Source organism: Mobula hypostoma, chromosome 8 (genome assembly GCF_963921235.1).
Source record: "Mobula hypostoma chromosome 8, sMobHyp1.1, whole genome shotgun sequence".
NCBI classification, from domain to species: domain Eukaryota; kingdom Metazoa; phylum Chordata; class Chondrichthyes; order Myliobatiformes; family Myliobatidae; genus Mobula; species Mobula hypostoma.
In genome coordinates this window covers 147,138,597-147,154,954 of record NC_086104.1, presented here as the reverse complement: position 1 = coordinate 147,154,954, position 16,358 = coordinate 147,138,597, and the positions used below count along the sequence as shown (strand labels likewise).

General features: G+C 43.0%; 1 non-coding gene across 1 annotated transcript; it reads right to left on the bottom strand.

Moving 5' to 3' along the window:
- Nucleotides 1–1,476: 1,476 nt before the first annotated feature.
- Nucleotides 1,477–1,640, bottom strand: LOC134351263 (U1 spliceosomal RNA). The gene has a single exon (XR_010019109.1). It is a non-coding gene; the product is annotated as a U1 spliceosomal RNA (small nuclear RNA).
- Nucleotides 1,641–16,358: the final 14,718 nt, after the last annotated feature.

The following is a 16,358-nucleotide window of genomic DNA, read 5'->3' as shown; positions in this document are numbered from 1 at the left end:
TGTATATAATGTGGAAAAGTGTAAAGTTATCTCCTTTTATATAGTGTATTTAAGAGGAAAATGATGTCAAATGGTGCGAGATTGAGAAATGTTCATGTTCAAAGGGACCTGAGTATGTTTGAACACAAGTTGCTGAAGACCAATACACAGGTGCAGCAAGTAATTAAGAGGGCAAATATTAAATAGCTCTCATTACAAGATGATTTTAAAGTTTTATTTCAATTGTGCGGGGACTTGGTGAGACTGTAGCTGCGGAACTGGCTACACTTTTGGTTGTTTCACCGTAAATGAGGACGTACTTGCTGGAAAAAGAGTGTAGAAGAGATTCACTAGACTTTGCAGCATAGACTAGGTAGGTGGAAGGGCCTGTTTCTGTGCTTTTGTGCCCTATGACTCTATTTCAGATGCTGGCCAATGCTATTAGGCAGCAAACAGTTCAGCACTCTCTAGATGGGCTGAAGGGCCTGTTTCTCTGCTGTAGTGCTCTATGACTCTGTGGCTTTTTTGAGGAATGGCAGATCTACCATATGGGGAGGGATGGGGTGTATCGGACCAGTATTCTTTAGTGCTCAGAGTAAAGAGATGATATCTGATCAAAACTTACAATATTTGTAGAGCACCTGACAGAAGATGATTCCTCAGGCTGACATGCCACAGACTAAGCACAGTTTAAGAAGAAAGTTAGGTCATTTAAGACCAGATGAGGAGAAATTCTTTCACTCTGAGTGAGGCGAATCTTCGGAATTTCTCTACCTCAGACTCCTGCAGAGGCTCAGTCATTGCTGCATTCAAAGCAAAAGTGATGAATTTCTGGTCATAGATATCATTGTCCTGGTGAAGCAATAGATCAGCGAGTAGAACTGCTGCCTCACAGCTCCCATGAGCAAGGGTGAATCCTGACCTCGCGATCTGTTGGGACTTTACATGTTCTCTGTGTGTCTGTATGGGATTCCCCTGAGTATTCCTGTTTCTACCCATAACCTACAGGTGTACTAGTTGGTAGGATAACTGACTGCTGCAAATTTCCCTTGTTTGTCGATGGTGGTTGAATCAGATGAGAGCTAGTGGAAATATGCATGTATCGTAGGACTCAACGTTCTGGATACAGGGAGGATGATCTGCTTGGTCTAGGGATCTACAGCCTGGTTATTTTCATTTGCACACTTTGTCTTTTTTATATATAAAAATTTTATTTATTTTGGGTCCCCAGAGGAACCTGACGAGGGAGAGTGAGCAACCCCCACTCTCATCATGCGAGCTGACAGACTGAGAGAGAGAGCTGACTATCAGAAGAGTATTGGTAATGGCTGGGGACTGCTGGCTTGGAAAGACACTGCCCATAAAAAAGACTATGTTGAAGCACTTTGGTAGTAAACACACAAAGACGAGAGAGAATAAGCAACCCTCTTCGTCCTACGCACGTAACATGAGCATAACAACTACCAATACTCTAAGTTCTATTGTTAGATTGAAAGTCAGGGGAGAGCACGAACGCAGTTCCCCACTACCACAAATTTTGCAATCAAGTATCCCGCATTTGGGGACATCGCAGGTGTCAGCACACCCGAAGTGCAACGGGATAGCCTCGTCCTGAGAGAACCACCTTTCTGATCACGGTCTCTCCCCTGCCAGGTAAGTATACACTTCATCTTTTTTTGTATATTCGAGGAGTTCTGCAGATGCTGGAAATTCAAGCAACACACATCAAAGTTGCTGGTGAACGCAGCAGGCCAGGCAACATCTCTAGAAAGAGGTACAGTTGATGTTTCGGGCCAAGACCCTTCATTAAGACTAACTGAAGGAAGAGCTAGTAAGAGATTTGAAAGTGGGAGGGGGAGGGGGAGATACAAAATGATAGGAGAAGACAGGAGGGGGAGGATTGGAGCCAAGAGCTGGACAGGTGATTGGCAAAAGGGATATGAGAGGATCATGGGACAGGAGGCCCAGGGAGAAGGAAAAGGGGGAGGGGGGAAAAACCCAGAGGATGGGCAAGGGGTATAGTCAGAGGTACAGAGGGAGAAAAAGGAGAGAGAGAGAAAGGGGATGTGGAATTAAAATGTGTGGCCACTGGGAGATCCTGCTTTCTCTGGCGGACAGAGCATCCCATTCCCATTCTAATATGTCTATCCACGGCCTCCTCTACTGTAAAGATGAAGCCACACTCAGGTTGGAGGAACAACACCTTATATTCCGTCTGGGTCCCCTCCAACCTGATGGCATGAACACTGACTTCTCTAACTTCCGCTAATGTCCCGCCTCCCCCTCGTACCCCATCCGTTATTTATTTATATACACACATTCTTTCTCTCTCGCTCCTTTATCTCCCTCTGTCCCTCTCACTATACCCCTTGCCCATCCTCTGGGTTTTCCCCCCCTCCCCTTTTTCTTTCTCCCTGGGCCTCCTGTCCCATGATCCTCTCATATCCCTTTTGCCACTCACCCGTCCAGCTCTTGGCTCCATCCCTCCCCCTCCTGTCTTCTCCTATCATTTTGGATCTCCCCCCCTCCCACTTTCAAATCTCTTACTAGCTCTTCCTTCAGTTAGTCCTGACGAAGGGTCTTGGCCGGAAACGTCGACTGTACCTCTTCCTAGAGATGCTGCCTGGCCTGCTGCGTTCACCAGCAACTTTGATGTGTGTTGCTTTTTTTTGTATATTGGTTGTTTGTCCGTCTTTTTTTTATGAATAGTTTATCATAAAATTCTGTTTTTTTTTTCCTCTGTAAATACCGGCAAGAAAATGAATCTCACGGTAGTATACGGTAACGTATACAGTACTGTGCAGAAGTCCTATGCACATATATACAGCTATGGTCTCTGTTGTGGACTGAGAATAGGAAGGGGACAGGGACAGGGAAATCATGGTTGGGGAAAGGGGACGGGAGAAAGGGACAGAGCGGGAAGCACCAGAAAGTCAGTCTGCGATGTACAATAAACCCATCATGAGGGGTTTTGGCTTGAAACCTCGACTGTTTATTCCTTTCCCCGGATGCTGCCTGGCCTGCTGAGTTTCTCCAGCATTTTGTGTGTATTGCTTTGGATTTCCAGCATCTGCAGATTTTCTTGTGTTTGCAATAAACCAATTGTTTGGATTTAAATGACCTTGCCTAGTGTCTCGGGGCTGGGTATGTCTGCAACTTCGCCATCCCTGTCCCTGGCATTTCTTCCATGCCACCTGTCCCACACTCCTCCTACAGCGGTCCACCCTCACCATTCCCAACATCCTTTGCTCCCGCCAGATTTACAAGCTCGCTCTCCACACAACATTGACTATATATATGTGTCTAAGACTTTTGCACACTACTGTCGATTATATCTTTGGTTCTATTGTATTTCTATTTCCCTGTGAATGCCTGCATGAAAGTGAATCCCAAGGTAGCATATCATACTGACTCTGATAATAAATTTAATTTGAATTTCAAGTACATAGCATGTTGAATATAATGTGGAAAAGTGGAAAATTACCTCCCTTGTTGTACATCTCTGAACAAGGGATAGGTTATTTAGGACTGGGATGAGGGAAATTCATCACTCAGTGAAATCAGAGGGCTGTGAAGGTTCAGTCATTGCGTTCATTCCAAACATAGCACAAAAGATTCTGGGTGTTATGGAGGCTAAGAAATATGGGGAGAGTTCCACAAAATGGTGCTCAGCAGTTATTTTGTTATGTACACTGTAACCCTGGTCATAAATGCAAGTTTCTAATCAGCCACTCATGTGGCAGCAACTTAACGCATATAAGCATGCAGACATGGTCAAGAGGTTCAGTTGTTGTTTAGACCAAACATCAGAATGAGGAAGAAATTTGGTCTAAATGACATTGACTGTGGAATGATTGTTGGTGCCAGATGGGGTGATTGTGCATCTTAAAAATTGCTGATGTCCTGGGATCTTCAAACATAACTATTCTCTAAATTTTACAGAGAATAGTACAAAAAACAGAAAAAAAAGATATCCAGTGAGCAACACCTCAAAGTTGCTGGTGAACGCAGCAGGCCAGGCAGCATCTCTAGGAAGAGGTACAGTCAACGATTCAGGCCGAGACCCTTCGTCAGGACACCCTTCCAGTGAGCAGCAGCTCTGTGGGGGAAAATGCCTTGCAATGAAAGAGTTCAGACTGGTTGAAGTTGACAGGAAGGCAATAGTAACTCAAATAGCCACACATTGCAACAGCGGAGTGTAAAAGAGCATCTCTGTGCACACAACCCATCAGACCTTGAAGTGGATGAGCTACAGCCGCCAAAGACAATGAACGTGCACTCAGTAGCTAAGAAAGTGTCCAATAAACTTGTCACTTGAGTGTAGATATACAGTGGAACAGTCTGACAGAGACAAAGTGCTTCCTCGTGTTTCAATTGTTTTTCTCTTTTAACTATGCTCCTTCCCCAGCGCAGAAAAAAAAAGAAAAGAATCTGTTTCTTTCACCAAGTGATAATTGGGAGCTCTGAAGAGAAAGCTGAATACAAAGAGAGCCAACAAATGCAGCATTTCATCTTTTTATTTGGTTTTTGTGTTGAGGTTTTTCCCTTTGTCTTGTGCACTGCACACATTTGTTGCCTTGCGTCTTTGCTTTAGTTAATGGTTTCTGGCATAAATCACTGGGGTCAGTGACATTATTATGGATTGTTGTTCAAGGATAGACTTCATAAAGGTAGCTGCTAGCTAGAGGCAGTTTCAAGATGCTAATCGCTGGAAGATTCTGATGACTAAATAAGCTGGAATAACCTTTAAACATGAGTAGAAATTACTTGAATTACTGGTTTAAACATGCAAACAATTCATCGTCAATGTAGTGTGGCGTTTATTTTCTTTTTAAGCTCATTTGGGGTGACACTTCTGATCAAGAAGAGTGTTACTAATGCTACAGAGCTCTTTGAGCCTGACACACTCGCTACATATATTTAAGGATTTGATGCAACATAAATCTCTATTTACATTGTCCTAGTGTTTATTTGCATAATGTATCACATGGTTCTGATAGGGAATGGAAGTCTGCTGAAGGCAAACACATTCCAATTGCAAACAGGATATCAGTGTTTTGAATGGTGAACTGGTATCTTACTTACTGCCCGTTATGTCGCTGGGGTTTAGGACAGCAATGAAGGATCTCCACCACTGGTAGTGTTCAGGGCTTCTTCATCATGTCAGTAGCTTTCTCTTGGTTTTCACTACTGTCAGTCATGCAAGTCCCGGATGGAGACTCAGGGGTACCATCACACTCACATGTAGAGGGATTCTTCATTGCTTTTTCCGTAGCGATTAGGTCTGACCAGCCAGGGCTGTCAGCCCTGAGCTGATCCCCCAAGCCTGGAGGATCGGTGGACCCCTCTTAGTCCAGCCTCCACCCTCGCACCTGTTTGGCGTGGGTGACCCTACCACGAGCCAACACATACAGACCTGACTGCAGCCAGCGTAGCGCTCCAGGTCATTGAGGTATGCAAGCCTCCAAACCACAACAAAGCTGTGGTCCTCTTGAAGGGAACTAGTATCTAGCGGTCTGAAAATTTCAACAGGACATTCTGGGAGTTATATGGAAACAAAAGAGGCTATAGATGCTGGAATCTGAAGAAACAAACATGATTCTGGAGGAACTCAGCACCATTCTCCACTTTCCACTCTATCAGATTTCAAAGGATTAGATCTATAGCTCTTTGATGACTCCATCTAGCTTCTCCCAGCCTCTGTCACTATTTTCACTCTCTCCTCCTCCATATGTCTATTCTCCTCCTCACTTGAGTCCACCCATCACCTGCCAGTTCTTGCTCCATCACATCCATCACCATTTTATACTGGCCATCTCCCGTCTACCTTTCAGTCCAGAAGAGGGGAAACCTGAAATGTTAACTGTCCATTTAAACCATAAAACCATAAGATATAGGAGCAGAATTAGGACAGTTTTGACCCATTGAGTATTTCATCATGGCTGATCTATTTTCCCTCTCAACCCCAGTCTCCTGCCTTCTCCCCATATCCCTGCATGCCCTGACCAATCTAAAATCAATCAGTCTCTGTCTTAAATATACCCAATGACTTGGCCTCCACAGCCTCCTGTGGCAACAAATTCCACATATTCACCACTCCCTGGCTAAAGAAATTCCTCCTCATCTCTGTTCTAAATGTTCTAAATCTGCTGTAAGATGGCGCTACCGAAGAAACGTGACAGCTTACTGATGGTTCGAAAGCAAAGAGATTCGATTAAAAGCATCATTATTAACGCTTCTTTTTGAAGTAAATTGTGGTAAACTATCAGCACAAGCAACAAGGAGGCGAGTGAGGGTGGAGCGAACTTGAGAGACGTGTCCCGATGGTGCGCTGCAAAATCGACGCACTTGGAGTTGGAGCCGTGCTGGCTGGAGTGGAAAATTCGGAGGGGAGATGACGGGATTGAGGAGTTCCGATGCCCATCCAACTAACTTGTGTACTAGGGTGAATCGCTCTAAGCACCGATCCGATTTGGAGAGCTCGAGAACGGCGTCTTTGGTAGTGAAATCCAGGTCTGAAGTGAATTGCTGAACGGTGTGCTCTAGGCCTGGAGTGATTCGCCATGGTGAAGCCTGGGGCCTAATGCAAGGTACAATACACCGTTTGGACAATCTAAACACCAGCCCAGACAGACTGGAAAGGTGTGTGTTGAGAGTTGGCGAGGTTGGATTGCTCTATGTGCCGAGCCAATTTGGAGAGCTCGAGAACAGTTTCTTTAGCTTCTTTGAAATCCAGGTCTGAAGTGAATAGCTGGGTGGCACATTCTAGGCCCGGAATGATTTGTTATGGTGGGGCATGAGTCCTAGTGTGAGGTTCTGACAATTTAAACACCTGCCCAGATGGACTGAGGGCTCTACCTCAACAATGTTAAGGCTGTGAGACAGACCCTGGCTACATGTTTATGAACTTTGCAGCAACTTGCCCTGCTAATATGATGAACTGAAAGGGCTTACCCCTGGGCTGCCCTGGGGTTGGATCTAAGGACTCAGTTTGATTTGCAATCTGTTGTTGTTGCTTGCTTTTATTGTTTGCATGATTTGTTTTGTTTTTTTCTCTCTTTCTCTGTGGTGACCAGGGGTTGGTGTTTGTTTTTAGAGTTGGGTTCCTTTGGGTTCCTTGCTTTGTGACTTCCTGTAAGTAAACAAATCTCAAGGTTGCATAATTTATACAATTTTCGATAATAAATACACTTTGAATATTTGAATCTTTGATGTTCCTTTCTTCTGAGGCTGTGTCCTCTGGTCTTAGACTCCCCCACTGTAGGAAACATCCTCTCTACATCCACTCTATCGAGGCCTTTCAACATTCGATCAGTTTCAATGAGGTCACCCCTCATTCTTCAGAATTCCAGTGAGTACAAGCTCAGAGCCATCAAACATTCTTCATATGATAAGACTTTCAATCCCAGGGTCATTTTTGTAATATTCCTTTGAACCCTCTCCAATGTCTGCACGCGCTTTCTTAGGTAAGGTGCCCAAAACTGCTCACTATCCTCCAGGTGAGGCCTCAAGATAATATAACATAAAATAAAAAATAGGAACTTGCAGACCATGGGCAGGCTCACCTGACTCACTAGTGTTAGGAAATCTGTCATCCATGCAAAGATCATATAGCTAAAGATAATGATTAGCTTTATTTTTGCATCTACATCGAAACATCAAAGCATGCAATGAAGTGCATCATTTACGTCAAATCAAATCAGTGAGGATTTTGCTGGACTACCCACAAAGTGCGGCCACACTTCGATATCAACATAGCACGACTGCAGTTTACTAATCCTAAACCGTATGTCTTTGGAATGTGGGAGGAAACCCAAGCACCTGGAGGAAACCCACGTGATCACAGGCTGAACATATAAACTTCTTATCAATTGGTGCCTGCTGGCATTTTAGTGTGATTGTGCTAACTGATACATTACCATGCTGCCTGTATATAGACCTATCTATAGAACCCTTGTGACTCCATATCCATAACAATGTGGATAACTCTTAACTACCCTCTGGTGTCCCAGCAAGATACACAGGTCAAGAGCAGGAAGGGACATGCAATTTAACATTCATCATCATCATCATTATGTACCGTCGTGTATGATGTGGGCGATCATGGTCTTATCTATGACCATGATTGTCCTTGACAAATTTTTCCAAAGAAGTAGTTTGCCATTGTCTTCTTCTGGGTAGTGCCTTTACAAGACAGGTGACCCCAGCTATTAACAATACTCTTCAGAGATTCTCTGCCTGGTGTCAGAGGTCACATATCCAGGACTTGTGATATGCACCAGCTGCTCATACAACCATGACCCTGATCGGGGGGCTAAGCAGGTACTACACATTGCCCAAGGGTGAGCTGCAGGCTCGTGGAGGGAAGGAACACCTTACAACTCCTTTGGTAGAGATGTATCTATAATCTGCCACCCAAAAAAGTTACATTGGCATAGTCAAAGATGGTTAAATCCTGCAAATGAATAAAGAAGTTTAAAAGTGTCAGACACATAGACTGATTGGAAATGAAATGGATCTATGGTGTCCAACCATTAGCAAACTAGGATGGGATGTAAACAGGTTTATCTAGAGTATTGCTCACTAGATGGCAGAGCAACTCAGTACAGAAGGTAGCATCTAGGGAGGAACATGGGCAGGCAATGCTTCGGGCCAAATTCCTCTCCACCACCTTCCCAATGACAACTAGAGATGTGCAAGAAATGCTGTCCTTACTAGTGATATCTAAGATCCCTGAGTGATTATGAAAAAAAATTCACGTTGGCGAGGTTAAGCTGCTCAACAGCTCAAACCTTCTAATATTTTCAAGATTCTGACTGAGTGCTATTACTTCTGAAGGGAAATGAACTCTTTATAATAGTCAGCAACATCTCTTTATTAAGAAACATCACCTTTTAATCATATTGGAACTGGGGAACAAAATGTTAAAATTAAAAAAAAAATTGCCAGTTGATTAAGCAGCTGGCTTTTTACAGATATTTTCCTTGAAAGGTCAACATAAATGGCTAGATTTGTGATGAGCAGGTAGAAGTCCCACAATCTGATCCTTATACTGATGATAGTGTTTTCAATTCACTGGAAATTATAATCTCTTGCTACAAGAAACGGATCAATGAGTTTGTTGATCATATGTGATGAAATATCAAAGGCAGAATTTGATGCCTAAAGGACAAAACAAATTGGAGTTGAACAAAAAGGAGATAGAAAAAACTTTCATTTCCATGGCCCCTTTTCTGACCTTAGGAAGCCAAACATTTTTTACAGACATTGTAATACTTTTTCTGAAGCTTAGTCACTGTTGCTTTGTAGCACTGAAGAAGGGCTCATTGTCATAATTATGTGCTGTGTATACAATGGTCTCGTTACCATGATTGTTGTTGGCAAGTTTTCCTACAGAAGTTATTTGCCATTACCTTCTTCTGGGCGGTGTCTTTACAAGATGGGTGACCCCAGCCAAAATCAATACTCTGCAGAGATCATCTGCCTGGCGTCAGTGGTCGCATAACCAGGACTTGTGATATGCACCAGCTGCTCATACGACCATCCACCACCATCTCCCATGGTTTCACGTGACCCTGATTGGGTGGGGGATGGGGGGGTTTCTAAGCAGGTACTACACTTTTCCCAAGGGCGACTTGCAGGCTGGTGGAGGGAAGGAGTGCCTTATACCTCCTTTGGTAGAGACGTATGTCCACCCCACCACCCAGGGACTAATATGTTTCACTGCTGATGTTCGTAAACCTTCCTTCCTGGAAACCACCCTGGCCAACGATTTTAATTTCCACTTCCTATTCCCACTCTGACAGATCGGTCCATGGCCTCCTCCACTGGTATATTGAAGCCAGATGTAGATTGGAGGAGCAACACCTCATATTTGGTCAGATAGTCTCCAACCGACTGGTGTGAACATGGATATCTCTAAGGTCTGGTACCCGTTTCCCTCTGTTTTCCCCACATCTTCCTCGGTTTTCCCTTATCCCTTCTACAAAGTTTGTAGTTCCCCTCTTCCACTCTCACAACCTCTCACCACCTTCACCTTCATTCCTCTAGTTCTCCACCTCCTTCCTTTTATTCTATGGTCTACTGTCCTCTCCTATCAGATTCTTTCTTCGTTAGCCCTTTATCTTTGCCCCACCTATCACATTATTCCCCTCCTACCCCTCCCTCTTGCCTTCTCCGCTCATTTGAACTCACCTATCACTTACCAAACTTCTGCTCCTACCCTTCCCCTTACTATTCTATTCTCCTTTCTGTCCCTTTCCCTTCAAGTTCAAGTTTAATTGTCTTTCAACCATACATGAATACAGCAAAACAAAACAGTGTTACCACAGGCCAAGGTGCAAGACACATATCAATAGTCATACACAGCAAAAGACACATAGCACGTATAAGATAACAGTAGATACAGTAAGACAAAAAAAAATTGTCCCATCCTGTTCATTTCCTGTCTTAGCTGCTGTTTGTCCTCTTATGCTTCGTGTGTGTTAACCTTCATTAGATAGATAGATAGACAGATAGATAGATAGATAGATAGATAGATAGACATACTTTATTGATCCTGAGGAGAATTGGGTTTCGTTACAGTTGCACCAACCAAGAATAGAGTATAAATATAGCAATATAAAACCAGAATAATTAAATAATAATATATAAATTATGCGAGATGGAAATAAGTCCAGGATCAGCCTATTGGCTCAGAGTGTCTGACCCTCCAAGGGAGGAGTTGTAAAGTTTGATGGCCACAGGCAGGAATGACTTCCTATGATGCTCAGTGTTGTATCTCGGTGGAATGAGTCTCTGGCTGAATGTACTCCTGTGCCCAACCAGTACATTATGTAGTGGATGGGAGACATTGTCCAAGATGGCATGCAACTTGGACACCGTCAGAAAGACGGTGGTGTCTGAAATGACATTAATGTCATTTAGAGTCATATTTAAACCTTTAATAAATTAAAGGTGCATGGCTAAACAGGCAGTGACTCTTCAGTGTTTAGAAGCCCAGAGTAAATAGGTTCAAATATCACCATAACCACCTTCAACAGTAATTCCAATGATTGGAGCGGTTTACTTTATGTAATGTGGACAGCAAAGTGGCACAGCCGTCAAGCTCTGCTTTGTACGTTCACCCTGTGACCATGTAGATTTCCTCTGGGTACTCCGGTTTCCTCCCACATTCCAAAGAGGAACAGGTTAGGCTTACTACATTGTGGGCATTCAATGTTGGTGCTAGAAGCATGGTGCCACCTACAGACTGCCCCCAGCACATGGGTTGGTCATTGACGCAAACTTTGCAATCCTCTCGCTGTTTCGTTGTTTTAATATACATGCGACAAATAAAGGAAATCTTTAGATCTTCACTCCTAATTTTGGGTGCTGACTGTTGTAGCTGTGAGCAAAGTCACCAGGGAGACACTGAATCTAGTGGATTTAGAAACTTATATTCAGGTAATTGAGACATTCTTGGACAAAGAGGTCCTGCCTGACCTAATATTACATGACATTTTTATATGCTAAAGGTTAAAGGTAAGAGCAGAACAATTCTATAGTTAGAATGTATCTACAATGCTTCCTCTGAGTTACACACAATTTTCACACCCACACTGCAGACACCCAAAATGAATGTTAATTCCCACTGACTCTGGGCATTCATGCATATGCAGGCAACTGCAATCAAATGGAGGGTTTCTTTGTTTGCACTCAACTCCCAAAATGCAGCTCCTGGAATACCATTGCTCAGAGTTGCATTTTAAATCCAATCTACAATCCATGTTCAGGTCTGAAGGCTGGCTACTGTTAAAATTAGTACTTGTTGTGTACAGTAACTCCAGAATATGCCCTAACATCGTAATCCCTGTGACCACATGCGTTTTCGCTGGGTTCCCTGGTTTCCACCAAAATTCCAAAGATGTGTTGGCTGGTGAGTGAACTGTCCATTGTGAGTTACACTTTGTGCAGGTGGGTGGATGGAAAGTCAGGGGAAAGTTAGTGGGCATGAGAGAGATTGGGGTATAGAAGGAATGGTATTGATGCAATCACTCTGAGAGCCGGTAGACTCATAGGTGACCTATGTAGTGAGGAAACATTAAGTTTGAAGTATATATGAAAGCAAATTATAGAAGTTTATTTTCAGTACAAACAAACCATTCAGCCCCTGATGGTCAGAAATTAACTGCAGATTTTTTATATTGGTTTACTATTGTCACATGTACTGAGATACAGTGAAAAGCTTGTTTGCATACTGTTCCTACAGATCAGATTATTACACTGTGCATAGAGGTAGTACAAAGTAAAACAATAATAATGCATAATAATGTGTGACAGTTATAGAAAAAGTGCAGAGCAGGTGCGAAATAAAGAACAAGATAAGAACGAGGGAGATTTTAAGGTCTAGTACATTTTGCCGTACTGGGGAACCATTTAAAACAGTGGGATAGAAGCTTTCCTTGAGTATAGATAAGAAACTCTAGATTTGAACTCTGGACCAGCATTTTGGGGTCAGGCAGGTTTTGAATACATAGTAAAATGTCTCCTGATGAACTATTTCTAACTATGATCTAACTAAGCTCTGAACTGAATTAAGATCTGTACTAGCCTGCAGCTAATTAACCTACCAGTGCAATTTTTGCAACCTCAGTTGACAGCAATTTCAGTGTGTTCAAGTTGATAGTTTTAAAGCAGTTGAGGATTCCTGTCCTTTAGCAGTAAATTTCAAACTCCCATCACTCATTGGAGCACATTTATTACCCTCAAATCCTTTTTACTCTTGTAATTTCTTTCTTGACCTGCCACAAGTTTATGCACTCCAAAAGTGACCACCACATCTAGGTCTTTGAAATCACTTATTCGTTACCAGGATGTGGGTAGGAGTGGCAACACCAGCAGTTTTGTTGGCCACTAATAGTGTGCTGGTACAATGTAGTTTACACCACTGTGGGTCTCCAGTTTTCAGTTTCGGTCCAGTAGTGTTATGGTTAGCGTAACACTTTGCAGTACCAGTAACCCAGCTTCAATTCCTGCCAATGACTGTAAGGAGTTTGTACGTTCTTTCCGTGACCGTGTGGGTTTCTTCTGGGTTCTCTGGTTTCCTCCCACAGTCCAATGACCTACCGGTTGGCAGGTTAATTGGTCATTGTAAGTTGTCCCATGGTCAGGCTGGGAATAAATCAGAGGGATTGCTGGGCAGCATGGCTTGAAGGGCTGGAAGGGCCTATTCCGTGCTGTATTGCAATACATAATTTTTTGATCCTCTCTGCACCTTGTGATACATCAGGCAACAACCTTGTCGTTTCTCTAGCATTTGAATTTTTTTTTACGAGGCCGAGTTGCTAGTTCGATGCTCAACCCGGCATGGATGGAAAACGTGAGGAGGCGGCTGCATTTGAACCCAGGACCACTTATTTCAAAGTCTGGTGTGAAGGCCACTACATCACCAGCTGGCACAATAAATCAACCAATCAATAAATAAATGTATAAATAAATATAGGCCAGAGAGAGGAGCAGATCCCTTCCCAATGAAAAGTTTGTAAGCCAGATGTTTTTTTTAATGTATTAGCTATTTACTTTGGATTTATGTATACTTAATTAATTGTATTAAATTATGCAGCTGAAGGGAATTGAACATATTTCTCAGTTATTAGTCTAGGCCTCTTTCTTGCAAGACCAGTAATATAATTAGCTGAAGGACTTGCAGTTGAATGGCTACTTTATTTGATTTTCAAAGTAAAGATTAGTTTGTGGGGATAAGGACCTAATGCAATGTTATGAGTTTGCCATGTTTAGTTCACAGTCTGTAGTGGGTGAATTGATTCTGGAATCATGGACATTGTTAGATATGTGGGTTATGACCAAAGGAAGAATGGCTGGAGTTGATCGACACTTCAGTTCAAGGGTATTTATTAGGTGTGTCAAAAATCAAGCTTAATAAAATTAAAGAAAATAGTGAAAAGAAAACTGCCATTATTTACAAAAAAATCTATCAGAAAATGCAATAATAGCTCCATATTATTTTTGTCCAGTGTGAACTCCTAGCAGCCCCGATCTCTCTGTCTTCCTGAGAGTGAAGAGCCCCATTAGTTAGGCACCACAGCATACAGTATCATCTTTAATTACCCACAATGTTAAATTAAAATGACATCAGAAATAGAATATGATGCACCCTAGAATGTAGTTACAATCATATTACAAAATAAACAGAATTATCTGCCTTAAGTACAGAATACAAACAACATATACACATTTACACATCTCCATTACTAAAGAAATGTAATATTCCATCAATATGGTGGGAAAGGTACCATTGTGGGGTAATGTAATTGGTGAAAACGCACATAATTCACAACCACTGACAATGAGTTGGGGTCCACTTTAAGAGGCTGGTCTGATGTGATGAAGTAATTACATTCAAGAACTTTTACTGTGCTTTGTGTTCAGTTTTTCAGCTGTTCAATTAATGAGGGGCTACGTTTTTTTTTCTGAACACAAAATGCCTCCACCATTTGATTTGTGAAACCCTACTGTACATTGGCGACTCAAATGCCCTAGGATGATTTCAGATTTATTGAACATGTCAGCTAATGCAAACGCTTTGAAATTTCTAGAGCTTTGGGGGCAAAATGCCATCCCTTGGTTTGTACAAGCTGAGGCTTAATTCGTGCTGCGAGAAATCAATGCTGATAACACCAATTATTTCAATGAGGCTGTGTCACTCAGTAATTCCATAGCTGCAAGAGTGGTGAGACTGCTGGAACATCCACCTGAACACAATAAATACCAATTCCTGAAAAATCACATGTTACAGACTTTTGAACAATCGGAGTCCGAACGCACCAAACAGTTGCTCTCCTAGCCAGGCCTTGGCGATGCTAAGGACTACAGGCTGTTTCTCCTGGAAAATCACCGTCCTCGTTTTATTTTTAAAGAACTCTTTATGCAGCAAATACCCGATCAAGTTTGCATTGCCCTCGTGAATGAACCCGTGATGGACTACAGGGAGCTTGCATCTATAATCCGAACACATATCTCATCTCCACACACTTTTCAAGTGCTTAAGCCAACACAGGTTGAATATTAATCCAGGTAAATGCCAACTTGGGTTGTCAATCATTGATTTTCTGAGCGACCACATCTCCACACAGAAGATGCGAAACTCCTTCCATCACAAATAGTCGCTATTATGGATTTCTTACGGCCCCACACTTCTAAAAAACAACAGGAGCTTTTAGTTATGGTGAATTTCTATCACCACTTCATTCCACAAGCTGCTGAACTTACACTTCCCCTGTGTAGAGTGCTTAAAGGCAATACCCCTAATCACATGCTTGACTGACCAGAGCATTTGCTAACACTAAACAAGCTCTTTCTAATGCCACCCTACTGGCCCAGCTGCTTCCCAACGCACCCATAGCCATTACTACTGATGCTGTAGACTACGCTGTGGGTGCTGTGCACGAACAGTTAGTCGGAGATGTGTGGCAGCTGCTTACCTTCTTCAGCTAGCAGCTCTGTCCCCCCAGAAGGAAGTACAGTATGTTTGTCTGTGAGCTTCTTGGTTTCTCTCTGGCTGTCAGTCATTTTCATTTTCTTCCAGAGGGACACCATTTCACAGCGTTTGTTGACCACAAGTCACTTGTGCACACAATGGCCAAAATATCAGACCTTTGGTCTGAATGGCAGCTGTGTCACCTGGCTTACATATTGGAGTTCACAAATGACATACAACATATCAAGGAGATGTATACCTCTCATGGCCAACCATTGAGGCCATACACATAGGGGTTGACTATACTGGCATTGCAGCCAACCAAGCTACTGACTAAAAGAGCCAGGCTTACCAAACATTAGTCATGGGTCTGCGGTTGGCTGACATTAATTTTGGGGAAACTGGGATTTTTCTCCTGAGAGATGTCTCAACTGGATGCCCTCGTTTCATAGTGTCCACAAGCTGGAGGCAGATTGCTTTTTACTCCATACCTGGCCTCTCATATCTGAGCCGGAAGGGTTCACAGAAACTGGCTGCACTGAGGCTGTTGTGGCACAGCCGTGCGTGATTGGACTGCAGCCTGTGTGGAGTGTCAGCGGGCAAACATTAACTGTCGTGTCCGGGCGCCATTGGCACCTTTTCAGGTCCCTGAGTGATGGTTTGATCATGTCAGTGCGGACCTTGTTGGTCCTCTTCCCCTCCCCTCTTTGGCACATATTCCTACCCCCCATCATGGCATAAGTAGTCTTGGGTTCCTGTGGACCTACATTCCACCTCATTTGTTTTTGTCCGCCATGATGCACACCAACATCCCTTTAGGACCCCTTACAATGGGCCACTCCGTGTATTGGAACAGAGAGAAAAGAATCTTATCATAGCGTAATGCCCTGGATAAGATTTC